General features: G+C 42.8%; 1 protein-coding gene and 1 long non-coding RNA gene across 8 annotated transcripts in view; one reads left to right on the forward strand and one right to left on the reverse strand.

Moving 5' to 3' along the window:
* Positions 1–202: 202 nt before the first annotated feature.
* On the reverse strand, positions 203–5112 carry LOC136554452 (uncharacterized). Of its 2 annotated transcripts, none has more exons than XR_010783334.1 (2): positions 5010–5112; positions 203–429 (listed from the first exon to the last, which is right to left on the reverse strand). It is a non-coding gene; the product is annotated as an uncharacterized lncRNA (long non-coding RNA). The 2 variants fall into 2 exon arrangements; XR_010783333.1 differs by lacking the exon at positions 5010–5112 and adding an exon at positions 3633–4680.
* The window catches only part of ESRRG (estrogen related receptor gamma), a 371220-nt gene continuing 349407 nt past the window's right edge, over positions 4759–26571 (forward strand). For 2 of the 6 annotated variants that reach the window (XM_066546420.1, XM_066546419.1), the window contains exon 1: positions 5398–5474. The gene's annotated coding sequence lies outside the window, so the exon portion shown is untranslated. Of the gene's footprint in view, positions 4805–5369; positions 5475–14892; positions 14921–26571 lie in introns of those variants that run through there. The other 4 variants (XM_066546421.1, XM_066546417.1, XM_066546418.1 and 1 more) reach the window with 4 other exon arrangements.

A 26571-nucleotide genomic window follows, 5' to 3' on the forward strand; every position in this document is an offset into this window, starting at 1 on the left:
ACGCAGATATTTATGTTCCAACAGACAAATGCAAGCTCATTTTTTTCTTCTAAGTATGTTATGTTTTACAGACATGAGTAACTCATGTGGGATCTTTCCCACAGAGTAAAACCAATGTAAATTCGCATGACTCAGGGATTTGTTTCAATGCTCATGTATAAGCTCTCATTAGAAATGATTATGCTTGAAGATCAAAAGAAAGTACACTCACTTGTATTAATGTTTAATGCATAATTCACATTGTTAGAACAAAAAACAAAACAGTCGGTGGTTGTTACGACAAATATCAAACATTGGCACTACTAACCAACTCCCAGAGAGGATCCTTCATTGCCTGGCATTGGCTGAGCGCTGAGATTTCCTCTTGCGTGTGCTGTGCCAATCGTCTTGGGGATTTAGGACACCTTCCCCTCTGGATGAGTAATGCCCCTGTAATGACAGGAGTGGGGGAGAGCCTGGATACCCCAGCACTGCAGATGGATCTAACACTCAGAGGTCTCTCAGTGGGAGCAGAGTGCACAATAATCCAATTCATTTTTTTATTCAAGCATTTCAGATCAGGCATACTCCTATAAAACTCTCATTGCCTTCAACCTGAGTTTAATACCAGGCTTAATATTTGAGCCTTAATATCAAGACCTATGGTCCAAGTCATTCAGCACCACAGAATTTAAGCACTTGATTTCTTGTTTATGTTTGTCCATGTTTACCTTCTTCAGTCAATGCTTATTTTGTTACCAGAATTATTCTTAATTAAATAAACAGGTTTGGCATAAGGGAGTTGTAGATGAAATCCATTCCCTATATCCTTAACCAAGACAAGCACGGGAGGGCAAAGCCATGCTTGTAATCACAAAATGAGAATCCTGTGGGCATCCTTGCCTGTTACACAGAGTAGCTGGGACTACTTTATCTGTGTAAGGGAAGACTCCAGGTTACCCTCTGTAATGTGTGACACATTGCAGTCCTTGACACAAAGTAGAAGTTGGATTTTTTCATCTTCATAGCTTTTAATGGCTATTCCTATGTCAATGTTTAAAGGGTCAGCAGTTTGTATCATTTGGCTTTTATATTTATGCTTCTTTTAAAAAATTGGCTTGTTTACTACCAGAGTTTACATAATTTCTACCTCATCTAGTTTTTTTTTTGGTTCCATCCCCTCCCCCCTGCCTTCTCCTTTGACAAAAGCAAACCAACAAACAGTCTTAAGTTTAAAGTTTAGGAGGCTTCATTCACATTAGAGAGTCACCTCCCTTCCATGGATGTCTGTGGCATGGAATGACGCTGAATGACATTTGACAAACTTTGCACTTGGCACAAGGTCACAAAACACCTTATACATTCTCATTATCAGTTCAGTCACTTTCCTGTATTGCCAGTGATGCAATACACCGGATTCAGAGCAGAGGCAGAGAGCCTGCCTGGGTTTTAGGTAGTTGCTCCCTGATTCAGACCTCTGTAAGCAAACTATAAATTAGCTCTCCATTCTTAAGGTGCCTCCTGAAGGCCCTCTTGTTCTGCAAACCCTTCTGTGTGAGTCTGTGAGGTTCCTCATTCAGGAACTAATATTGCTGAGTCAGACTGGGTGCTATTGCTATGAATGGAATGCAGTCAAATGGATCGTGGATGTCTCAGAGGGCAGAGTAGAGCTTTGGTGTTTGTTTACCTTTTGTTTGGAACAACCCATTCAAAATATTTATGATTGAGAAGCTGGTATTTCTTCCAGTAAAGAACCTTTTCTCCTCTTTAGGGCAGTTGAGAACGTATTTAGAGTATATACTGGTTAAATTGTTTATTTTTAGTGGAGTGCACAAGGCATTGCTATCTTGAAACTGATCATAAATACATTTCTGTTGTGGGGATTTCGTTGAAGAAGAAAAACCTGTAATGAATTAAATATGCTTCATGAGAGAAGAAGTAGGTCAAATGTTTGGCTAAATTAACCTCATGTTATACAAAATGACTAAATTCTGTTGTTTTCACCTGTGGGACTCTGGACTCGTCTACACACAAAGTTATTTCAAGACACTTATTAGGTACACTGCAGTAATTATGTTCGACTAAACCCATGTGTAGACAACTCCTGCGCCAGCATAAGAATTCAGTTTCTTGAATTACCTTAATCCACTTTGAAAGTGGATTAAGTGAAACCAGGAAACAACTCGGTCATTCCAGAATGAATAAACTGAACACAGTTCTGCTTTACATTCACATCCAACCTTATTCCAGCATAATTTTCCTGGGCTGAGAGGTTCTTAGGATATATCTACATGGCAAATTAATATGTGATTACAGACACACCAACTCCTCCTTTACTCTCACTGGCATGAGTAACAGCAGTAATGAAAGATGGTAGCACAGACTCCAGTACAGCCTATTAACTGGAGCATATATATGCAGCTGGTTGTGAACAGCCTCTGCTGAAATCCACCTGAGTGCACCTTCACTTCAGACTCAACTCACACCCCTTAGACTGACACAGGGGCTGGGAATACCTCTCTGCATCTCAGGTGTGTAGGCACACCAAAAACTGCATGTGTGATAGCACTGCACATCAGAGCTAAATGGGAACCAGGTGAATTTCACTTCAGTGGTTAATCATGCTGGAGAAGCAGCATGGCTCGCACATTTTTAATATACACACCTCTGAAAACCAAATAAAGCGTCAGCTGTGTGACTGCAGAAGCCAAATTAAATGTGCTGTAGACAAGCACAACTCAGATGATTTCACTAGGGCTGGATTTGGCTTCATAGTTGAGATCTTGCTTATTTGGCTGATACTTGTTTTGTTACCTATCTGCTCATTTATTTTAATGAAATTAATGCATTTTAATGTTCCTTTAAGTGCATTCCAAAAATAGCAATTTGATTAACTCATGTGCTTTTAAAAGTGTGACAATCACAATGAAAAATCTCTGTAAGCTGAGGTAGGGTGCAATTTTAAGTAGCATCTTGGGTAGCTATGCCATACCCTTCACCCCTTCAAACAAATTCCTAACATCAATCAAAAGAGCTTCACTTAAAAATGAATGGCGAAACACAGACAAAAATCAAGCTGTACACACTGCTTTTCAAGTCTACCAAAAACATGTATCAGTAATATGCTCTGCTGAGACAGTAAAGACAGGTAAGAATTTAGACTAAAAGCAGTTCAAAATGATTCCAGAACAGAAACGTGTAGCAAACTTGTCTTTCTAGCCAAGCCAGAAAGCATCCTGAGTAGCTTGGGTTTAAAAAGAAAAAAACCTACAACCCAGTGCTTTCAATTTCAGGCTTCTGAAAATGACACTTGGACTGTAGGATATTCCAAGAATGATTTCTTTCTTCCCCAACTCTTTTCCCAGCTGCAGTAGGTGATCCCACCATAGCTGCTGCTGAGGGCACTGAGCCCAGCAGCAGGAAAGGTTTACACTAACTTCTCCCCAACTTTATCGCCTTATAAAAACTGTAATTGCAAAACCTGAGTAGTAACAATATTAAGCAAAGGCAATTTTCCCTTTTGTTTGTATTTAAATGAGGAAAATTAAAGTATTAATGCTAATATTAAGGCTGAACAGAGGCAGTTGCAAAAAAATAATTTAGTTTCAGCCCTGCTACATGATTCCCTTCACAGACTCTGCTGCGCTAGTTACCTGTGCATTGATGATGTTGTAACTTGCTGTCATTATAATAGATGGTGTGAAAAGCAACACAGAAGAGGGAAACTTGTCTCAGGGCTCTGCTGGGACGCTCTGCGGTCACAGAGTAGGTGGTGTGGTGGTGCTGCAGCAGTTTGGGATGCAATGTGTGGGTAACAACTGGTTTTTAGATGAGGAGGCAGTTAAACTCAGGCTGCCACGGATAGTTCAAACGAGGCCTAGTTCTAGGAATACTTTTACAGGCTAGTTAAGTCTCACACGTGAAAATGCCCTCGGAATTTAGTGGGAGCGTTCATGGAGATTTGCAGGATCGGGCTTTGCGAAGCACACGAAGCCAGGGCAGCGGATGCGTGTGGCCGCTGCCATGGCCGGGCACAGCGCTGCCAGCCTGCTCGGCGCTCACAGCGGCCCCGGGGCTGCCGCAGGCCCGGCTGGCCCTGATCTTAACGCGAATCCTCCCGCTTTGGGGAGCAGCTGCTCGGCTGCCCCAGCAGCGGAGGTGGGGAGCGATGGCTCGGGCTCCCCTCACCGAGCCGCGCCAGGCTCTGCGCCAGCCCTTGGGTCTCCTCGGCGGCGACGCCATTGCGCAGCCGGCTGCCCCGGTGAGGCCCGGGCTGCCCTGCCCGCAGCCCCCCCGGGCACCCCGGCTCCCGGCGGGGCCGTGGGGCGCTGTGCGCCGGGGGCTCCCGCACCTTCCCCTGCAGAGCCTTGCAGGGGATTGGGGGGAGCGCGGCGCCGGGCCTGCACGGCAGCTGCGGTGCGGCATCCTCGCTCCTCGCCCGGCCTCCTCTGGCATTCCTTTTCTTTCTTTTTTCCTTTTTTTTAATTTACTGATTTTGTGTGTGTGCGGTGCCCGTTGCCCCGCCCCCGCCGGCCCTCGGCACATGGCCTGCTGGCGGCCGGTGGCGCGTGTGTCCCCGCGTCCCCTGGGCGAGGTGTCCCGTCCGCCGCCCGCATCCCAGCCGTGGGCGGCCGGCACCTTCTCTCTCTCCCCATCCCCCCTTTTCGGCAGTCGCCTTTTTTTTTTTTTTTTTTTTTTGTTGTTCTTGTTGGGTGGGTGTTTTTTTTTTTTTTTTTTTTTTTTTTGTGGTTTTGTTTGTGTTTTTTCCAGGTGGGACGTGGCGGTGACCGGCGAGGCTCGCCCGGCACTGAATGTCACCCTGAAGGTAAAATGAAAGACACGGAGATGAACGCATGCCTGCGCCCCGCGCCGCCGCTCCCCCGCGCCCGCCGGCGAGCGGCCGCCACCATCGCGGGGCGGCAGCCCCCGCCGCGCCCCGGATTTCCTGTCCCGGCTTTTCGTTACTGCGCCTTAAAAAACCAAAAAAATTAAAAAAAAAAAATCCGCATGCGAAAGAAACGTGCACGTACCCGGTAACGAGCCCAGGAAAAACCCGGCCGCTTCCCCCTGCTCCTGCCAAGTTATCATTGGGAACACAGGCAGGCGCCGTGACGTCCCGGGTCAGGCCGAGTGCGGACCGGCGCTACCAAGGCGGCAGGGAGGCGCGGGGACGCTGCCGGGGCCGGGGCCGCGGGGACCGGGGCCGCCGCCGCCCGCCCGCCGCCGCTGTCCGCCCGCCGGGCCGTGCCCGCCGCCGCCGCTGCCCCCCGCGCCCCCCGCGCCGCCGCCGCGGCGCCGCTCGGCCTCCCGCCCGCCGCTGGCTCCCCCCTCGCCGGCGGAGGTCGCGGGAGCCCAGTTAAAGGAGGCGTGTGTAAAGATTTTGCAATGTCCCTGCATGGTGTTGTAGACTTTCCTAGCAAAGAAACCGGCTTCGGCTTCTTTAAAATCCCCGACGACTCACCTGATTAACCTGCCTGCGGTTCTGAGCTGACCAGGTAAAGCGAGTCCCCGCACCCCGCACCCCCCCGCACCCCCGCCAGCTGACATTGCATGGGGGGCATGTTTGTGCTTGGAGATGAGCCGCTGCCAGGAGCGCTCTGCCCCCCCACCCCCCCGCCCCATTCCACCTTCAGCCCTTGCCAATTGCACTTGCTCAGAGTCATTCACCCCCAAAAAATCCTGCTTTGGAAAAAGCGGCACGGCAGCACCGGCCACCCGGGGTTCAGTGGCTCTCGCCTCTCGGACAATTATTTAGAATTACTGGCCCTGGTGAATATGGGGGGGGGGGAGGTGGGGGGGGGGAAGGGAAGGAGAATGATTTTTTGGCTGCTGACAGATCTGCCCTGCAGGTTTTGTGTGTGTGTGTGTGTGTGTCCCCTCCCGCCCAGGGTCAGGAGTGCCGGGAAAGTGACGAGGCTTTAGCCGAGCAAGAGTTTAGGGCCGGGGTCCCGGGGTGGCTGCGAGCGGAGCCGGGGCACCGGACTCTGCCAGCCGGTGCCGGGGCGCGCTGCTGGGTGGCTGTGGCGCGGCTGCCCATGCCGCCCTGCCCCCCGGCCGTGCCCTCACGGCAGCCCCGAAGTGTCCCGGCCGCGGCGCGGGGCGAGGCCGGCGGGGGGGCCCCTCCTCGTCCCCGTCCCCTTCCCTCCCCCGCCGCTCGCTCCTTCCTGGAACACTTGTGCGGGAGCGGAGCAGGCCCGGGGGAGCCGTGCCCGCCGGGCGGGGGTCAGGGCGCTGCGCTGCCGGGCGGGAGCGGCGGCGTGGCCGCCCCACGCGGGACGCGCTCCGTGCCGGGTGTCGGGACCCGCGGGCGGACGCGCGCACACAAAGGCGGCGGGGCCGCGCCGTGCCGGGATCAGGAGGGGCGAAGGAAAGTGTGCAAAGTCCACGGACTGCCCGCTCCTCCTGGCACTTGGCTCTCCCAACGCCGGCCGTGGGGGAGAGGGGGCATTTGGGGGGGCGGCTGCCTGTGGGGTCTGAGTGTGACCTGGCGGTGAAGAATTTTTTTCACTTTTGTGGTTTTTTTGAAAATGAATTTTATTTTTATTTTCCCCTGGTCATTAATGCCATGAAGGCATGACTGGTCTGGAGGTACATTTTGAAGTGCTGCAGGGGATGCACTCCGTCTACTCGTTCTAGTTAATATGTTTTTCGTGATCCCGGAAAAGAGAGGACTGCATTTAAGAGATGACTAAATAATGGGGGAGGCAAGTAAAAATGAGTAGAATATAAAGGAGACTAAAATGAAGGTGAATAGTAGTGTGGGAAGGCAGGCACTGAGCAGCTTGGGTTTCTCTCCTGTAATTCTCTCCTTCCCTTGTATTGTCCCACTGCACCCCTATCCCTGGAATCCTGTCTTTTGATACTATTAAGGGTATTCTAACAGTAAGCATAGCACAACAGAAAAGCAGATTACAACCCCCCCTGTCTCCCCCCCGCCCCCCTGCACTTCAACCTATCAGTGTCTGTGAATGGGAGGGAAATCCAAGTGCCCTTTGTAAAAACCCACCAAAGTTTTAGGCATTTATTAGCTACCCTGTTTAAAATACAACATACAAAACTTGCTTGATACATTTCATTGTTACTCCCCTGTTTTATTTCAGAGGACAAAATGTTCTGGTGTAGCATGCCTACCCTCACTTTGAGAATGGGAGTAGTTTACAATATAACCTACATTAGATTATACATGGTGCGTGCATTGCATTTCCACTGAAAATAGTCAAAGACTTAAAATGACAAAGCGACTCATATGGTTATGATCTTCCTTGTCTTGGGAGCATCAGGGTAGCTGGGGTTCAGCGTGCTGGAAAGGGGGGCTCCGTGGTGTGAGGTGTTTCATGTCAGTACAGGAATATGGCAAGTCTCCTTTTAGAGGACTTTAAAAATGTGCCAGGGGCAGGAGAAGGTAAGCACGACATTCAGTGTGCTCATTATCAAAATAAGGAAAACAAATCAATTGCATTAACTGTCTGTGCAGTATCACAGTTATTCCACAGTATTTTGTCAGAAATTAAAAGGTTACCACTAGAGTACTATATCCATATCTCCAGCCTGGCACCACTTATTACTGCAATGGTATTTCAATATTAAGTGATCTTAGAGATATTTCGTCTTTCATTTTGAATCCCGAATTTGAATCGGCATTAGGATGTCAGGGCTGTGAGATAAGGTATAACAAACTAAGTAGACAGCTGAAGGGCTCCTGGTGAAGGTGTTGCTGAGAAGGATATCTTGGGCCGTTCGCAGTAACCTTGTTTACAGGGACATTTCAATTGCAACCTGAATTTCAGCGAGAGGCTGCCTGGACTAATGCCTGCGTGTCTGAAGCCCATCACGAGTGTCTTTTGCACTCTAAACCTTCTCTCTGCCTTCCTTGCGTAATCGTAAAAACTTTTTTGGAAGGTTAGGATGATTTTCTGATATGAAAATTAAGATGTTTTCCTAAGAGGAACACTGCTCTTTGAACTCATTTACTTTAGCAACAAAGTATTCATGAGGTTTGATTTTTTTTTTTTTTTTTGGTTCTCTGATGTGGCAGGATCAGTAGTTGCACCAGTCTTTTTAACTTCACGAATATGGCTTTGATTTATTATATTTTAGCCTCGGTGGTTTCAAACGTATTTTGCAGCACATGAAGTCGGTTCAAGTCAGAATGTGAAAAAGAGGCATATAGTAGCAAGGAACATTTTTGTAGTGATCTGCTAATTTTTTGTTTTCTTTTCCTAAAGCTGTTCCAGGAAAATCACGTGAATTTAGCGAGTGGGTGCTAAATGCCAGCAGCCACACTGATGAAGAAAAATGCTGTTGAAATACTTTGGAATAATAAATAGGATATGTAATGGTCAACCACAAGATAAACATTTTACACGGTGTTTTTATGGCTCTAAATTGGCTGCATTGTAAACCAAGCTCGCTACTCTATTAAGTCATCAGAGTTTTCAATTATTTAAGATTTTCAGTCAGGCCATCTAATACAGTCTTCATCATCCCCATCAGAAAATTATGCATACGGTTTTAATTCCTTGTTGTTGCTATGTGAAGGCTTTGTTGTGGATGGGGGTTTAATTTTGTCTTACAAGGACAAATATTACAAAGCCCGCATACAGGAAAAAAAAGATATGGAAATAGCTCCAGTCCTACGAAATGGGGATAGTTATGGCACTGAAATGTACCTAATACAATTTGAGATCCACTCACTAAGAAACCTTGACAGTATCTGCCTTGCAGGTACCGTGCATTTGGAAATACTATATCTCCATTTAAATGCAGATCTTCAGTTTTCTCCAGGGGGCAGTTGGCGAATCTTTCGATTGAACCACTGGTACTAGAAAAACTAACTGAAGATTTACCCATGAACAAGATACCCTTTCAAGTCTGCTTTTTTGAAATAATGATTATAAAATTTCCTAATATTGCAATTTTATATTGATTTTGAATGCCTTTTCAGAAGTCACAAAGAAGGAATAGTGCCTTTTACTCAAGGTAGGCCAATGTCTGCATGCTTGTTTAGCAATCCTAACAGAAATAACTGCTACAAATAACTTCTTTGTTTTTACATGGATATTGTGTTTGCATGTGAGTTTTGTGAAATGGACAGAGCAGTCTCACTTTGATTTTGACCTAGATTCCTCCTGATTATTCCAATACAGCTAGTACCTGCTTATTTCCCACTGTGAAAATAGGAGAACAACTGTTGATGCTATCTCGCTGGGACTGCATGTGTGGTAGGCGCGCATGTCCAGTCCTCTCCCCCCCTCCTCCTCCTTGGCTTCCTTAGTAATGGATAAAATAGCACTGGGGGCCAAAGAGGGTGCAAGCCTGTATTTCCCCTCCTGTGAATTTTCATTCTTTGAGGGTTTGAGTCAAAGAAAATAGGAGAAGAAATAAAGAGTAGAATTTCCATCTCCCTATTTGGCATGCAAATTTTGCACACTTACAGGGATGAACAGGGCCATAAAATAAGTCACACATCCACCTTATACCATAATTGCTGGAAATTCAGTGTTAGCAGGTGCCAATCCTCCTTAGAGGGGCTTGTACCATCTAGTTTCTAGTCCAGTTTTCTATATTAGTTGTCAGCTCTTTAGTTTGAACAGTGTAACCCGAGGATTGAATTAAATGCCCAGGACACAGGGAGTGGCAGCTCGCTGTTTGGGATGCAGGCAGCACAAACTACCTGAAGCAGGGCAGGCAGTAGGTCCTGATCTTTTCTGTGCTGGGGGTGGTCTATGTGCTCTATGCATTCCTGGCTGCTCCTGTCTTCCCACCGCGGGCAAGAGTGCTGCCTGGGGATGCTGCTCTTGTCCCTCTGCCAGAGCCATGAGACTGTGGAAATACCATCCATATTACGCTTACCTGGTAATGGCATATAACCCACTGGCCTCAATACCCCAGAGAAAATGTGCACTTCAGCCACTGTGTGGAGTTCAGGCAGATCTGCACAGTGCAATCTTACATGCACCAGCATTAATGGTGGAGCTCCCATTCAGCTTAATTGATATTCCTATAAACATCCGCAGGTTTCTGTTTCTAGTGGAGGCTACAGCTGGGTGGACTTCTTAAAGGAATGTTTTGCATATTGAGATTGAAAGGGAAGTTGAGCCTGATACATTAACTTATCATCTGTGTCATTCTCTTGACATCATTTGGATTACTACAAGCATAAATGACAAGCAGATTAGGTGCAAGATCTTCACACACACATCCGTTTTTAGCATGTTGATCAGTGGAGATGTTACTTCTCTGAAAACCTTGTTCTAAGTCAAGTCCAGACAAGCACAAACCTGTGCATGCATATACAAGTGGAGCAAGGCCTATCCTTTACAATACATTTTTTTCCTTTAATATCTAGGCAAGATCTCTTACTATAACTTGACCATTAGGGGAAAGAAAATGGAACTTTTCTCAAACAGCTTTTCTGTTGGGGAATCTAGTGGCAGTTGCTTTGAAGCATGTGTAATTGATTATCATACATTTATTTTAAAAAGAAGACATAACAAGGAATCTAACATGATGTTTTGGAATATATCTTCTCCCCACAATGTTCTTGAGGGAAATGTAAGGTTGCAGGCATCATTTCATGCCCTGTATGTTTTTGAACATAAATCAAAGAAATTGTTGGAGAGTTATAGATGTTCATAGCAACTGTAGCTATAATAAACACATGCAGTATATGTTTTCCAAGCTATTTTGTATGGGTGAAAAGCTGAAACTGGCGTTTTGTATGAACAATTCAACTTAATCACTGAAAATTTATTTCCTAGTTAGGGTGGTTTACCAGTGTAGCATGAAGTTTTACACCTTCGTTTAAGTTCATCTGGTTATGAAGGCTCAGTTAAGATTGGAAAAGAATTTAAATTGGATCTAGATACCTTGAATGAATTATTCCCAACATCAAATTTATTGTGATGCCTCCATGGTGATATTTATGTCTATATTATCACTTACACTAGTTTCAATGCATGCTGGATATTTTAGAGAGCAAATAAAAGATAAGAACAGTGTGAAAACCCAAACAATTTTAATTATACTCATAACAAAAAAAAATGAGCATATTTAATGCAATGGGACAGAGAATCCTGAATGACTGAGTAGTGCAGAGCATCTAATGAGAAGAGCAAGTAGCTTAGGCATACACAATTCCCAGTGTTTGTATTAGTTTTGGTTTAAAGTCTTGATGATGAAAAGGAAAAAGTGACTATTATGGAGGAGTTTCAATGAGAAGAATTTAGCCACTCATTTTGTGATGAATGCAGAAGGTGTTCCATATGTTGATTAGGATCCATGTGCATTTAAAAGTTAAAAAGAAAATCCTGTAGTCACAGTTATTATGCATAGATAGACGGAGGAAAGGACACATTCGGGACCTGTGCAGGAATCAGACAGGTCTAGATGAACAGTGTCAGACTTAATATTTAAGCAAAGTCCTAAGTGTCTGAATAAAATAGGTAGGATATGTTTCTTGGAGTGTCTGTGTACTGTTGGAGTCTGAGACTGATAATTAAAACTGATACTGCTTATTGAAAATCTTGAGACTAGCTGAAAGGTGTGACTTGAGAAGTGTCATTATGCTTCTACTGGACTTCTGTTTTATCACAGTTACCTTCAGTTGTTCCTCTTTAATTACAAGAGCCAGAAATCTCTTTTTAAATGAGAAAGCTTGTCTCTTATTACTTGACTGCTGGAAACAAGGTTTTAAAATCTAAAACAAATATGCGTATGAAAACTGAGAATTTGCTCAGGTTTAGTCATTTGTAGTATTATCTGTAAGTGTCTTCTTGATGATATGTTTGAATTTTAAGGCTGTCATGAATTAAAGAAGCTTTCTAAATTGTTACAAGTGACAGACGTCAGGAAGACAGGGCATGGCCCATCTTGGACACCTGTATGTTGGACACCTTTAGAGGACCAGGCAGTGGGGTTGGCTTCCAAGGGCCACCCTTTCTACTGGGGATGGGAGGGATGGAGACCTAGAGCTTCTGACATCACATAAGCTCAGGGTCAGCCTCCCCTTCAGCTCCCCATCCTCCTTGAACATATTTTACGGTCCTGCCTTAGTAGCCAGACTACTTTACCTTGCCCTCTGAAGGTTGGAAAATAGGCTTTGAATTGTTACTGTTCTCCTTGCTGGATACAATGCTGTGAAAACAAAATTCAATGAGAAAAATCAGAAGTGAGAAAAAAGGGAAGTCAGGGTGCTGCAGGTTGAGGTGTATCTGGGAAGGCTGGGAGGAGAAGGATTTTGCAATTCCAGTTTGTCCCATGTTCAGGACCTGTGTATACTTTTCCAAAAGAAGGTAGCTGAAGGAGCTGTGTCCCTGGATCTGTATTGACCCAGCTGTGGCAAGGGGGCACAGTTATAAGGAGAGGTAAAGAGGAGTGGAGTCAAACCCGGAGTGGATGTCCTCCAGCCTTGGCAAGTGGGTCTGTGTTGATATGGTCATATTACTGCTCATGCAGCATTCAGAAGTCTCAGCTCTTCTTTGCTGACGGTTGGGTATTTAGAGGCTGTTGAGGAGGAAACTTCATTCACTGAAATTCCTGTTTCCACTGGGATTTTAATTTTTTTTACTTATCTTAAATTAGTTCCTTGAGTTTCACCTGGCAAAAAGAACTTGTTTTACTCTGCGCCGAATTTCCAATAGGAAAAAAACCCCCTTTTGCTATGCTAGAGTCGAAAGAGACCAGGTGGACAAGTGCTGTGAGTGAGTTTTGTGCAGTGTGGGCAGCAGGCTGGGCACTGGAGCACAGAGAGCAAGTGGTTCAAGGTCACTCGTGGCCCTTCCTATGGCACATCTGGGAGCAGGATGCACAGCTGTGAGCTTTAGTCCTTACTCTTCTCAAGCATGCAATCCCTTTCTCACAGCTTGAGCAAGAGAGGGACAGGAGCTGTGCTTTTGCAACATGCATTAAATGTGGTGGTGTCAGTTTAGGCAGGGAAAGGTGAGGTTACGTGTCGGAGGTGACGCAGGCAGACAGTGAGCCCTGCCTCATAGCCAAGATTTTGAGTTGCTGCCTTGCAGTGTCCCTTGAGGGAAAAGAGCAAAATTAAACCTGCTGATGCCACCACACACTTTCATTTCTCTGGTGTGACACAGACCAGGGGTGGACAGGATTCTTCTCCCAAAGGAGAGAGACAAATCTGGGAGAAATGCATGTTGAATCAATATGGTACCCTCCTGTAAATGGTGCCTACTTTTAACAAAAATTATTTTGGATGTTTCACTGATCAGATTTTGCTTCTTCTTACCTTTTTTTTAATTTGTATGGAGGTGAGGACATGATCTATGAATGTCTCATAAAATTGATCCACAAGCCCTTACACTTGTTTGTGCTTGTGAATGAGTGTGTGCACACGTGTGCAACGTGCATACACAGACTTGGATGTTGTGTATGCACAGGATCTCAATTATTTTGCTGTTTGAATCACAGAGCATGTTGTCTTGATGTACTGTCACTTTTGGTTTCTGCCCTTTGGAATAAAGTTCAAAATATTAAAGAAATAACACGCAATACACTAGTAGCTAGAATAGTCATAGTGCCTGAGGGGAAAAAAGGGTGGTGATTAATCAGTTTCACAAATGCCCAGCAAAAAACCTCAACTCCTCCTAACCAAACCCTGCAATGGTGCACTTTTAAAAGAGATTCTTCTAAATTTTGTTTCTGAGATTTTTCTGGTATCCTGGAGAGAGAAATGGGTCCTGTTTGGGAAGCAGCATGCAAGCTCTACGATCATGCTCTGACTGAGTGCCGGGGGAATGTGTGGTCCCAGTTGCTCTTTGGAGAATCACCCTGGGCTAAATGGTGAAACAGCTACATCTGAATTAATTATTGATAATTCTTTAACATCGAATGTGAGGATGTGTTTGGAGTATTGCCTCCCAGTTAAGAGTTGAAATAGTTGTAGTAGATGTATTCTTTTTAAGTGTTGCTTTTCTGGTCTTACCAGTTTGCTTGGACAGCAGTAAGAGCTGCAGAAGCTGGTGCAGGTTCTGCCCATCCCTGGTTTGGTTCTGGAGGGCCAATTCAGGAGCTAAGGGTCCACTAACAGATATTTGAAGCCACACTGAAGCTTTGGTCAGGATACCAAATTTTGCAGAATTTGGGATATTGTGCTCCATGATTTTAGTCCAACAGGGACCAGGCTAGATCTGACCCTAGATAAAATACTAAATGAAAAGAACAAGCCACCTTCCACTCCCCAAATCTTTTGCTTTGTCCTCTGAATCAGGAAAAAAAAACACTGAGCAGTGCGTGACTGATACAGGACAGGCTCAGGATTAATTTAGGATAAACAGGATGCCTGTTGCACTTAATTTAGAAATTCTAAGGCAGAAAATGCTTTTGAGTGCAGCTAACCGCTTCTCATCTGCAAATGCCACAATCAAGACAAAGCAAAAGATACTGTGGCGAATTCTGCAGTTCACAGTCCTGACACAGTCAGAACCTCCTATTACAGTGAGGGAGACTTCTGCTTGTATCACGGCTGCCTGGGATGCAGGATTTCAGAGTGCATTGTTAAAAATAATGCAGCAAATATTCCATTTCAAAAGTCCTGCAGGACATGCAGCAAATGCCGGTGGTTTGAACTGGGTGAAGTTGTCAAGGGTTGCTTTGCTCTCCAGAGCCTGGCAGTAGCTCCACTGAAATGTGATGCCATTGGTTTTCAGCAAAGGTTTCTTTCTGCAGGGCTGCAAACAGAGATCAGCTGCTACTGTGTATACACAACTAGGGAGCAAATCAAGCCGCACATTTAAGCAGCCTTTTTAACCCCGAGACTTTCCAAGATTTCTTCTTCACGCAGGAAGTTTCCTTTATATTGTCAGCAGTAGCACTTTGCTCATGTAATGAGATCAGAGCTAGGATCACTGCTGCACAGTAGAAAGACTTCCTTAAGACATTTGTCCTTGAAACTGCACCAAACTCTTGGAAGAACCCAGAACCTGTAAGTATGTATGATATAGGCAACAATAGCACGGTGCAAAGCTGCAATCAACCATTATACAATATCCGATTAGCAGAGCAGGAGGGATTTCTTTTTTCGGATGTTATGTTACATTCATTTTCAATTTGTTCTAAGGAAACAAATCAATTCGGGCTTCTGATACAGTGACTTTGCAGTAGATGAGCTGGTAGTAATATGTTTGATTTAACTATTTGTTGCTGTCATGTAGCTTGTGGGACAGATATTGTAGCCATCAAACTGTAAAGAACTTTTTTTATGTTTTTAGGCATTTTTAAAGGATTTGGGGGTCCATCTTGCAAATAAGTTTCTGCTTTGCTCTTTGATTTTGGCAACCCCACCCTACGCCAAACTATAAATAACAAGGCAAACAGAATTAGTCCGTATTGTTTTTAGGTAGCAATAAAATATATTTGTTTGCAGGCTTAATTTAGTCGTTAGCAATGTTGCTCTGTTTGGGGTGTTTTTCGTCTTAATTGGATTCTACTCAAGGCTGTCTATTTTGTGTTTTACTATCTTGTCTGTGTCTGTTTAAGTTACTTTGACGGGACTGCAGTCTGGTTAAACCTGTATTTAAGCACTATTTATATTCTGAGCACATTTCTGGTGAAATAAGTGTTTGAGATTTTTATTTTTTTTAAACCCTTGAACAGTATAGTTGTATTAGCAGTGAGCGCCAGAGGAGGCACAACATGGATGAATGTCAGACATAGACCTCATAATCCAAGTCTTCCCTGTACTAAGTCTGACCCAAACGTGTCCACTTTGGCAACTGCAACTAATAAATGCCTTGAGCTCCCTTTCAATAAATTTTTCATACACAGCAATACTTCTGCTTATCAGATTAATTTCTCCCAGGTTAGCCTGATTGATAGCTGGACTGTGATTTCTTAAGAGCTTTCTCCATGAAACCCCACTGAAGAGCTGCATTCCATTTAACCAGTGAATGTAAAAACTGGTAACCATGGATTCAGCCACCACTAACTGTCGAGAGCAATGACTTGTTGTAAACAATACAAATGAGCCAGGATAGCAGAAGCAACCAGACATGAAATTATTTTAATAGAAATTACGGTAAAGGTCATGTGATACTGTATTGGCTTGAATTCAGTGTTAAAGGGAAAGTATTTTGGTTTTTCAGGTTTGATTTAAATGCACATCTCCACTGGCTTCACCTTTGTGTAAGACCTCCAGAAGGGCAAATGAAACAGTTCTTTGGAAAATCCTCTGCTTAATTGTACATTGTGACTTAGGCCCTGATCCTGAAAGTGTAGGAATAGCTACAGTATGTGAATAATCAGTGGGATTATTCCATATTAAAAATTAAGTATGTTTGTAGAATTCTGACCTTTTAAGATAAGTTATTAAGAAAGAAATATATTCTAAGGAAATAATAACCTGTCACTAAAGGTAAATAATGGAAATGCAGGTTTTACTGATGGTGTGTGGTTTGACTGGAGATCTTGGTTTGCTTGTTTCAATAATATGAAAATAAGTTATATTTATCCCTTTGTTTTTAAGTGTTATGACTTTAATTTCTCATCCAATGTGCCTCAAATCCTTTTCCTAATTTATAGCCTCTCTTATGGAAAACTGGTAAACCATGGTGTCAGCTATTATAATATAGCATGACAATAGGCACATGCAGATCGCATGAGCAGTCGTGTGTCTTGTCTCAGGAATTTCCATCCCTACAAAATCTTTGCTGACTCCCAGCTGTCACATGGCTGTCACTCACAAATTCTGACCATAACCAAATCCTCCTTGCCTGGGCATGCGCTCACCAAACCTCTACCCATAGACACAGGCACCAATGTCCCTGCTTAAGCACTTTCTCTGCATAAATGTCTCTCCTCCAAACCTGCTGCATTCCACTATTGTTTTTCCCTTAATTTTTTTCCTGGGTGCTGCTTCCTTGATCTGCCTGTCCTTTGTAAGGAGGAACCTGGAATAGGAATAATAGTCAATAAGAAATGCAAGCAAAATTAACTTTGTGCGTTATTTAATATCACATTTCGAATTGGTGTGAATTTAAATTCACAACTTTCATGGCCCCCTAAACTTCTTCAAGAAAATTAACCCTTACTGGTCTCTAGGCAGAATGCTGTCCCCTTGCAGTGTACTGGCTTACTGTTTTGTGCATTTGTGTTTTGGGACATTTATATTATTTGGAAAACTTATATTGTGAGAGTCCTAGGCTGGAACTTTGGTTATTGTTATTTTTCTAGGTTATTTCTATATTTCATAGGTGTCACATACATCTCTGTTGTTTTACCAGTAATTTTGATTTATATATTTTTCAACCAGAAGTATTTCAGACAATTCTCATCAGTCTCTTACAGCTGACCAGTCTCAGCCAAGCACGAGTTGCCACTAAAATGCATAGATAGATGCAGGAGAAATCCTGCTCTCCCTATTTTTCTGAGCTGCCTTGCCAGACCAAGGGGGCAATTGCTTCTGTGAGTTGGGAGGGTGAGATTTAGTTTACACATAGATTAACAGCAGGCAAAAATAGACTGACTTCTATTGAAAAGACATACTTTTGAGAATTAAAGGGAAACCATTTACACAGGAATATTTGGGGGGGAAGAATGCCAAATTGCAACATATTTTCTGTTGTTTGACTTTGTCCATCTTAAGGGTATTGGTGTCCTCCTGTATAGCAGACTTGTCAGTATATTAACGTTTTACTCAAAGGGAGGAGGTGGCTGGACAGGAAAGATACCACCTTGACTTTGCGTCTTTATCCTGGAAAGAATCGAGAACTGAAAGTAAAATGCAGGTGAAAGCACAGTGAGGCTCCAGACCAATATCCAAGTAAATCAGGGAAACCACACTGACCTCCTTACCATGAGCTGATTACAAAGCATCAAAAATTCCTTCAGCTCTTGAAAACCAGGTGGGGCTTTATCAGTCTTTGAGCCTTCCAGAGGAAACCATGTTTCAGGGGAGGGGGTAATGCAGTGTTCAGGAAGGAAGGAGTGCACTATGACTCCATGGACTTCAGTGGCATGGGAGAATGGGCAGTTTTCCTCTGATTAAAGTATCTTTGGCACCTTTACAATCTGTGACATACGTGCTTATTCTACTCTCCTGTATTTTGCATTGAATACTGATTTTGTAATGCAAAATTTGCAGGATTTAGCGAGTGAGCTGCCAGAACTCTTTGCCCATCTGCAGATGATAGGAAGAACTGGGAAGCATGTCTCTTTCTTTCTCCCATGGTTTATAAAGGTCAGGTGCTGGTTGATGGGCAGCTGCAGGAGAATTTTCATTTGAAGCAGAGCTCTGGGAAGATGTATTTGAATCCCCAAAATGGAGACCTCAGTGTTTTAGCCATAGAGGAATCTTAGTGATTGAAATCAGTTAAATGTTGCAGTGCATACCTGGAATCAAAAATATTTACCATGAAAATAATTAGTAATAATTAATGATATCTATTTTGTAATAACAGTAATATAGAATAGTGACATTAAGTTGTATTTTATTGTTGTTATTCTATTTACTTTTATGCCAAGATTACTTTTATCAATAAGATATTTTGTGTATGAAAATATCACATTTGCAGTCCTTTCAACTAAATTCAAGGGGGATTAAGTACAGGCACCTTTAAAAAAATTAAAAATGGATTTGTGATATAGAGATACAAGATGTAGGGAGTGTGGGGTAAACTGTTATCCATATCCACTCACACTTTACTTCATAGTCGAGCCAACCAACAGCACTGCAGGTAAGTGAGAAATAAATTGGTAACTTTTGCCAGATGGATTCCTGGCTATTAGAAACTGGACTGAAACTACTTAATTCCATGGAGCATGGTAAACTAGTTGGTCACTGAATAACAGAATGATGTTCTTTGAATTATTAACCCTTTGTAAACATTACAGTGTTTTATAAATTTCTGCTCCTTTCTGGTTGTGCCTCTTAGCTTGTGTGAGTAAGAGAGGTGTTTTTTTGAGGACTTCTGTAGTCATTTTGTCTTTTGAACATTTCCAAATGTGCTTCCTCCCACAAGCTATTGAAGACCCATGATTTATGGGTTGTAATGTTTTCCAGGTCAGCATAACTGTCATAGGGTCTAAAGGCAGGACTGTGATCTCTATCAGCTGCATTAACTTTCCATTAACTTTACGTGACTAGAACGTGTCTTTGATTATTCTGCATTATTCCTTTGTACAAAATAAGGTCATTCTCTGTGTAGTTTAGTTTTAACAGAACCAGACTGTCACTGACCATCAGCTTTTGCATGCATAGACTCTCTTCTTCCTGGCAAGGCTTTAGGCCCAGATCCACAAAAGGATTAGATGCCTTAAGTGGGACTTAAGTGGGATTTAGGCATTGAAAGCCCAAACTGAGATCCTCAATATCCCCACTGAACTGCCACCTAACCTTAGAAGTTGCCTAACCTGTGTGAGTGCCTATGTTTTCAATATCCAGCTTTCCCAGGTGGCCAGAGATCTTCTTTGGATGTTCTCAAGCACTTCCATCCTGACAAGGTTGAGCCTCTCTGCTCCCATTTTTCCCCTCCCATCCCAGCGGACTTGAGAAAGTGCAAACTCTTGTTGCAAAATGGTGGATTTCTGTGTGTGATATCTCTCACTTTATCCAGCTGTGTCCTTGAAGGAAAGGACCTTCCAGTAGGTTTCTTTTAGGAGAGCCTGGGAACCTTGAAAAAGGTACCCAAACGAAAAAATTTGACTATCACTGCTTAAAAATGGAGCTCCTAGAGATGAAGCAGGGCTGCAGATGAGTGTGGCCTTGGCCTTCTGCTGGCAGCATTGGATTGTGCTTGCTCAGCAATGGCTGGTTCTGAGTTGGGTGGCACAGGAGGCACAGGAGGCACAGGAGTGACTAGCAGGGCTGAGGGCTCCATGGCACAGGAACAGCACCTGAAAAGTGGGTACTGGGATGTGGACTTAGCATTGTTTCCAGAGGTTTTCTTGGAGAATCCAGGCCCTGGTGTTTTGTAACAGCAGTATTTGGAGGAAGAGCTCTTTTCTGCAAGAAGTCACTTAGGGTTTCACCTGAGTATGATACATGGTGGATATTTTGTTTTTTGAAAGCTGGGCTTATTGGGGTGTTCCATGTGCACACCCAGATATAATAACCACTTTTTGTAGGGCTTCAGTCTGAAGCATTTCTGGAGCTGTGGCAGGATTGATAGCTGTCTCGCTCTGCAGAGGCCAAAGCAAATGTCTTGTTAGTAGCAGAGTAAGTGGTCCTGTGCCATCACTTATTTCTCAGCTGTACTCGTGACATTTCATGTGTTCTCAGCCATGTCTGTTGTTTGTTTAAATCCTGCTAGTTCCTTGATTTATCAGTTTTCTGTAGACTTTTGTTCGACTAGTCCCAAATGCTATCCTATTTCAAATAGATGCATCCTTATCAGCAAATAGTCTTTCATCAATGGCTTTAACTCTTTCACATAACTCTGCATATGTCCACTTTGACCTTCTCTTCTTTAAAATACTGATTTTTTTTTTTAAATGGGTACGGTATTTATGAAATCTCTTAGATTTTCTCCCAAATCATTCTGTCTTTTTGTGACAAAGTATCTTTTATCCACATAATTAGATAGAAATATTTTTCTTTTTCTCTTATCTTATTTTTTTTTCCCTCAGAGGGAGAATTCTTCTCAGGAAATCCCTAGTTTATTAGTTTGTTAAAGATAGCCAGACTGTGTGCAATCTTAATATTATTTCTTGCTGCCTTTGATTTATGGACCTGTGTACAGTGCTGAAAACAGAAATACAGAATGTAGAACATATTTGTATAGAAGTATAGCCTAGAAATTATAAAAGCACAAAAAAAGATATAGTTTTTGTGCTAAAAGTAAATTTAGAAACTGCAATCATGAAAAGCCTATATACAGTGAATAAACTTAACATGTAATGACAAGTGCAGTGTATGTTCCTTAAAATCCTAGAAGTGTTTATATACAGATAGGTAAGATTTGTATGACTGTCTATAATGACACCTTAATAGCTAAGGATATTATTAATGTATTTTTAAAACTGATACAGGGAGCTCTGTTATTTTAATGGAGAGTATATGTTGTAAATTAACCCATAACTTTCAACCTTCTCACTTTGTGTTTTCAGAATGGCATGCTTGAATTATTATACATTTATTTTAGCATTTTAGTGCACCCAAACATTGTGAGCATTAGTTCATCATACATCATGAACGTATGACTATTGTATGGAACCAATTTTAGGTATAGGAAGTTCAGCAAGTATTGTGCCTTGGTGGTTGCCAGATCACTTGCATGCTTGCTAAATCCTATGCACAGTGCTTCCGTTTGCTGGGTTACTCACTGAGCTTTTAATAGTCAACTTAATTTTAGTTAAGGTTCAGTTTAGTAACTCTTGCAATTAGTGGAAAATATTGCCAGCATTCATCTGGTAAAGCATATTACTTATGAAAGGCACACTCGGGGTATGTGCAGAGGTAAAAGATAACAGATCGATTCTGGTGGATCCCATCATGACTGGCCTTTAAGGGTAAATTACAGAACATTTTAATCATTGGGGTAACTTTGCAAAAAATGGAATCTCTGGTTTGCATGTAGGAGGACATTTGGTCTCTCTTGCTCACCGCTGCTTCCCAACACCAACAGTGGTTCCGTGAGTGGGGTCCCTGGCTGCCTGCCCGTGTCAGGCCTCGGGCTTCACATCAGTGCCCCTGAGGTGCTGCTCCTGAGATGGGCTTGGAGCCCTCAGAAGAGTAAGGGTTCCTATTTTATGGCAAGCTTTTGAGCCCCCTCTTGCCTTTTTGCTTTTCCTTTCTGAAAACCACTGAGCTGTCAGAGGCAAGTCTGCTGCTTGACTCTTCTAAGTCAGTTTGATGGGTTGTTTAATGGGTACAGGTAGAGGACTCCGGGTGAGATTTTTCTGCCCTCATATAAAATGAAGATATGATTTCAGCCAGCCTTTTAGTGTCCTGAGAAATGAAATACTGGGGACAATAACCCAAGTAACTAAGAAATAACTTGGAAATAAAGGCAAAGGCGCAACAACCAAATGCAGCAAGAGAGTGTTTTTTCTTTTTTGCCAAATGAATAGGTTAAAACGGATGCATTTGTCTGATGTTACTGGAAAACGAAAGCCATGTGTTCCCACAGGATGGACACTACAAGGACAGTTCCAGCAGTGCCCTGCCCTGTCAATGGTGCTCATGTCTGATCTGGGATTTCTCAGATCCATACATACCCAAAATGCAAGTCTCTGACAGAATAAGTAGAAATTGTATTACAGAGGAGGCACAAGGGCAGATGCTGTCTTTCTCATAATTGTGTCTCTTGCTCAGAAGTTAATGCCTGCTACTTTTGAGTGGAGAGAAATTCAGGAATGCATATCCCGATCCACTCTATTGGGCTCCAGTCACGATCAAGTCACTGTCTTGTGACTTGTATTGTGTGTGCAGGGTCCCATCCCAGTTAGAAATACACTGATTTCAATAAAGGTAATGATTTTTTTTGCCTTAGAAACCTAGGGTAGAAAAGTGGAGACTGCTGATAGGCCCCCTATAGAGTTGGGTGAAGAAGAGACAGCAGAGAACTCTGATTTGTAGAAGGATATAGGTAAGTGAAGATCTTTGCATATGGAATCACCCCCCAGCTGTATGGAAAAGCATACAAGATAATGTCTTGGCTTCACTGAGATCAGTGGGAATCAGTCTGGATATCACTGCAGGTTCTGCACACTCAAGTGCTGCTCTTGCCAGTGACAGAAACCCCAGCAGAATCCTCACCATCGTGTTAGGTTTGATCTTTATAGGAAAGGTATCACTGCTGGTAATATTGTGGAGTAAAAATTACTGCCAAGTACAGGGAGTTTAAAGCTTTCTGTTTTATATTTTGACCCTGTTGTTCTGAGGGATACCAGTATAAGAAATTGAAACATCCTTGGGGCTTTTTGTGAAGGAGGCCAAGAATGTTGCCCCCATTTTTTTCCAGTTACAGGAAACTGGGGATCAAGGGTTTGGATGCTAATCACAAGAGGCCTTGAAAAAGGAAAAAAGAGCAATACCTACCTTAGAAGAATATTTGTTTGTTTGTAAAGTTACGTGAACTTCTTGGCAGAAGAAGTTCCAGGCGGTTATTCCTCGGTGACAGGAGTCTGTATTTAGGCTTCTGTTAGTCTCCTTTATTTATAACAAAACCTTTGAATATCATTTCCAAGATGTTCAGCTATCAGAAATGAAGTGATAATGAGGACAGAGGGTAGGTCATGAGTCTGCAAATAAGTGTGAGATGGTGAGCTTAACCTACCAGGTGAAAGAAAAGTCAGTATATTAACTGCATGAACACTTCAAAGCATGCACCTAGTGCTGCACTAACTTAATTATCCCTGCTATAGATATGTTTAACAAACATATCTATAGCCCAGATCCTGTTACTTCTCAGTGGGAAATATCAGGAGGCTTCTATTTGGTTGCCAGTTGACCGAATCCTTCCTTCTACTTTCTTGCAATAGTCTTTTCAAGGACTTTGCCTACCTCTTTGCTGATCTGATGAACAGAAACTTACTTCTCTTTCTGTTTAATAGTGGAAAATATTGTAAGATAGAGAATGATGCAGACTGATGGGATGGGTGCAAAATTATTTTTAAGCAAGTCTGATGAGTATTTAATCCTACTTTAATCAAATACTGCTTGAACCAACCAAAAATAAGCTTTTATCACCCATGCTGAATCAACCGTATTCTCGTGTCAGCACTATTTCTCAGCAAGCATCTTGCTTCCTCTGTGTAATAGTACAGGGTGTTTTTGAGCATTCTGGTGTTGTCAACTTTCTCCACAAACAGTGTGATGTGAAATGTAAAGAGACAGGAGTACCCCTGATCTTCCATCACACAGAAATGCAAGCCAGTGCCCTGTTCTTTGACACTAAAACATGCCCTGCTGTTGGCAAGCTGTGGGATTTAATAGGCAAAGACCATGGGGAACTTTTCAGCTTTTTAGTCTTTCTGCCTCTGTTAAGTCTGTTACACAGGGAGGTACAGTTTTTAAACGTGGTCATTTTTAATTCCTGTCCCTGGAGTCTGGCTGACAGATTGGGAGTGCGGAGGACGGGAGTGGGCTGAAAAGACAAGCTGGAAACACAGGATGTATACATACATTAAAATGGAGCAAAACAAAAATAAGCTAACTTAGGTGAACACAGATGGGATCTGTTTCAGGGCCACTCTTAACACCTGTTTTAAATGGCCTTGGTGAAAATCATTAGCTTAAAAAGATGCTATTTATGTCTTCCCTGAACTGAGTTTACACAAACACCAATGGTTCTAATCGGAGAGAGTGGGGATCAAATTTTGGTTTTTTTTTTTCTCTTCTTTGGCTTTTTTTTTTTTTTTTTTGATCTGAACAATAGTATTTTCCCTGCAAACCTTAAAAAAACCCAACCAAATAAAAAAATTTTGACAAGTATTTGTTTTGATACACCGTTTATATTAGCTATGGCCCTTGATCAGAAGCCCATAGGCATTGATGTATGCAAAATATAAGTTGATCAACAAATATTTTCAAATCTGACATCAATTCTCAGCCTTTTCAGGTGTTACTGTTGATTCCCACTTTTGTAGCAAAGACCAGAACTTGTTGACAGAAGCTTTCTGATTTGAGAGTGAAGGCTAACATAGGAATGTTTTATCAACTGACTTCACTCTTCATGCTGATTTTGACAGGTCATGCTGAAAGTAAGACTTCCAGCTTTCCAAGTATTTCTGCTCCATGTTGGCATTTGAATTTTGTTATGAAACATTCCTGTGATAATTTCTGCAAGCTTGTCTCTTTTGGAGGAAGGCATTGACTTTTCCCGATTTCTACAAAACTCTTCATGGTTTTATCTTTGTTTCCTCTGTCATAATTTTTTTTTTCTTGATAATTGTTAAGCCTACTTCTTTCTTATTTCAAGGTTTTGAAAATAGAAATTTATAGCTTGGTTATTGACTACATTCCTACTGTAACTGAAAGGAGGACTGCATCTTGCCTGAAGTATTACTTGCCCAGGTAGTAGTAGCTTGAGTAACATTGGTGCATGGCATATTGTTACTTTTATACACAGAATGTCTGTAACAATGTATTAAAAGCAATCAGTGCATAGGGAATTAAGGAAAAATTGTTCCTTTAATGCACACTCGCATCTCTCCATGCCAGCTGCAAGAGAATTGTGCTCATACTTGGAGGTGGTGATGCACTCTAATGGAAAGAGCAAATGCCTAGGACTAGCTTGCTACTGGCTCTTCCCAATCTGCACACCTTTGTAAAGTATTTTGAGATTTCTGGATGATAGAAAGAGCTAAATATTATTTAATCCTGCTTAGTTAGTTAGTAGGCTTTAGTCTGTATTATTTTTGGTTTGTGTATTACATGAATAGAGTGTGAAACTGCTAGGAGAATCTTTTGTTCTTGGATACTGCACTTCCCTTTGGTCTCTCTTTTTCTGGCTTCATTTTATTGGGTGTTAAAGAATACAGAGCAAAAGTAAAGAATACAGAGCAAAGAATATTTGAGCAATGAGGAGGTGCATAAATAGCAAACATATTGAACTGTGAACAAAAACTGGTTTTTTGGATGCCTCTGGAAGAGCAATGACCCTCTTGCTGTGTTACTTGGGGAGGTGACAGGTGCATGCTGTCCCGTGATTGTCCACATAGCTGGTACTTCTTCAGTGTCCAGCAATGTGCTCCCTATCCTGCTTTGCTAAAAGGCCACTTATCTAGCAGTGACAGGAGATCAAAGGGTAGCTTCAGAGCCCCATAGATGACAGATGTGTATTTATGGCTTTAATAGTTTATGTGCAGCTCAAAATCATAACCTATAGGACAGCACTTCCAAACTTCCACCATCATAGTCTGCTGTGCATTGTCATGGCGGCAGCAGACCTCTTTTCTATCTGGACTGTGCACAGAAGACCTGTACAGCAACTCAGGCAGCACGGGCTGCCCAAATACTCAGTTTGCCCTTCCCTCTGGGATGAGGGCAGCAGGCTGGATTTTTCCATATCGACATGTAATAGCTCACTTAGTACAAGAAACATGCAATGTAGCTGGAGAACCTTGCTCTGAGTAATCATCTGTAACTGCAAGTGAAGATTTCTAAAAGCAGATCAGTAATCTGGAAAAATTGTATGTATTTTGTTAAAGGAAGTCTCTGAGCCCCAAATAGATGGATGTTGGGAAGAGTAGTCTGGGGAATTGTTCCTATACCTCTACTCCATGACCTTCACTAAGCATCTGCTGTTTGCCATGGGCCCAGACAAGCCAATCAGCCTAAGTGGCCCTTTGGTTTCACCTGCTGGGGCCATTCTAGGTGCAGCAGGGCACAGATGACCGTGAATATATCTGTGTGTGTATGTGCAGGGATGGCTGAGTGGACATTCACTGGGGAGTATACAGCAGTGGGCACATAACTGCAGCACACCATCATTCCTTTTCTGATACTTAGTCTTATTTTCATGCTTTTTTTGCAATGCTCTTGACTACTTAAAGACCAGCATATTCAACAAGCTTATTTACCCCTTGTTCTTTGTGTGTCTCCTGTAGTGAGAATCACCTAAACTCCTACAATTCTAGCCCTGTGTTTGCAATTCAGTGTGTATGGTTACCAGAACGCCACGGACTTCTTATACT

The sequence above is a fragment of the Molothrus aeneus genome, chromosome 3 (assembly GCF_037042795.1).
Source record: "Molothrus aeneus isolate 106 chromosome 3, BPBGC_Maene_1.0, whole genome shotgun sequence".
Classification (NCBI taxonomy): domain Eukaryota; kingdom Metazoa; phylum Chordata; class Aves; order Passeriformes; family Icteridae; genus Molothrus; species Molothrus aeneus.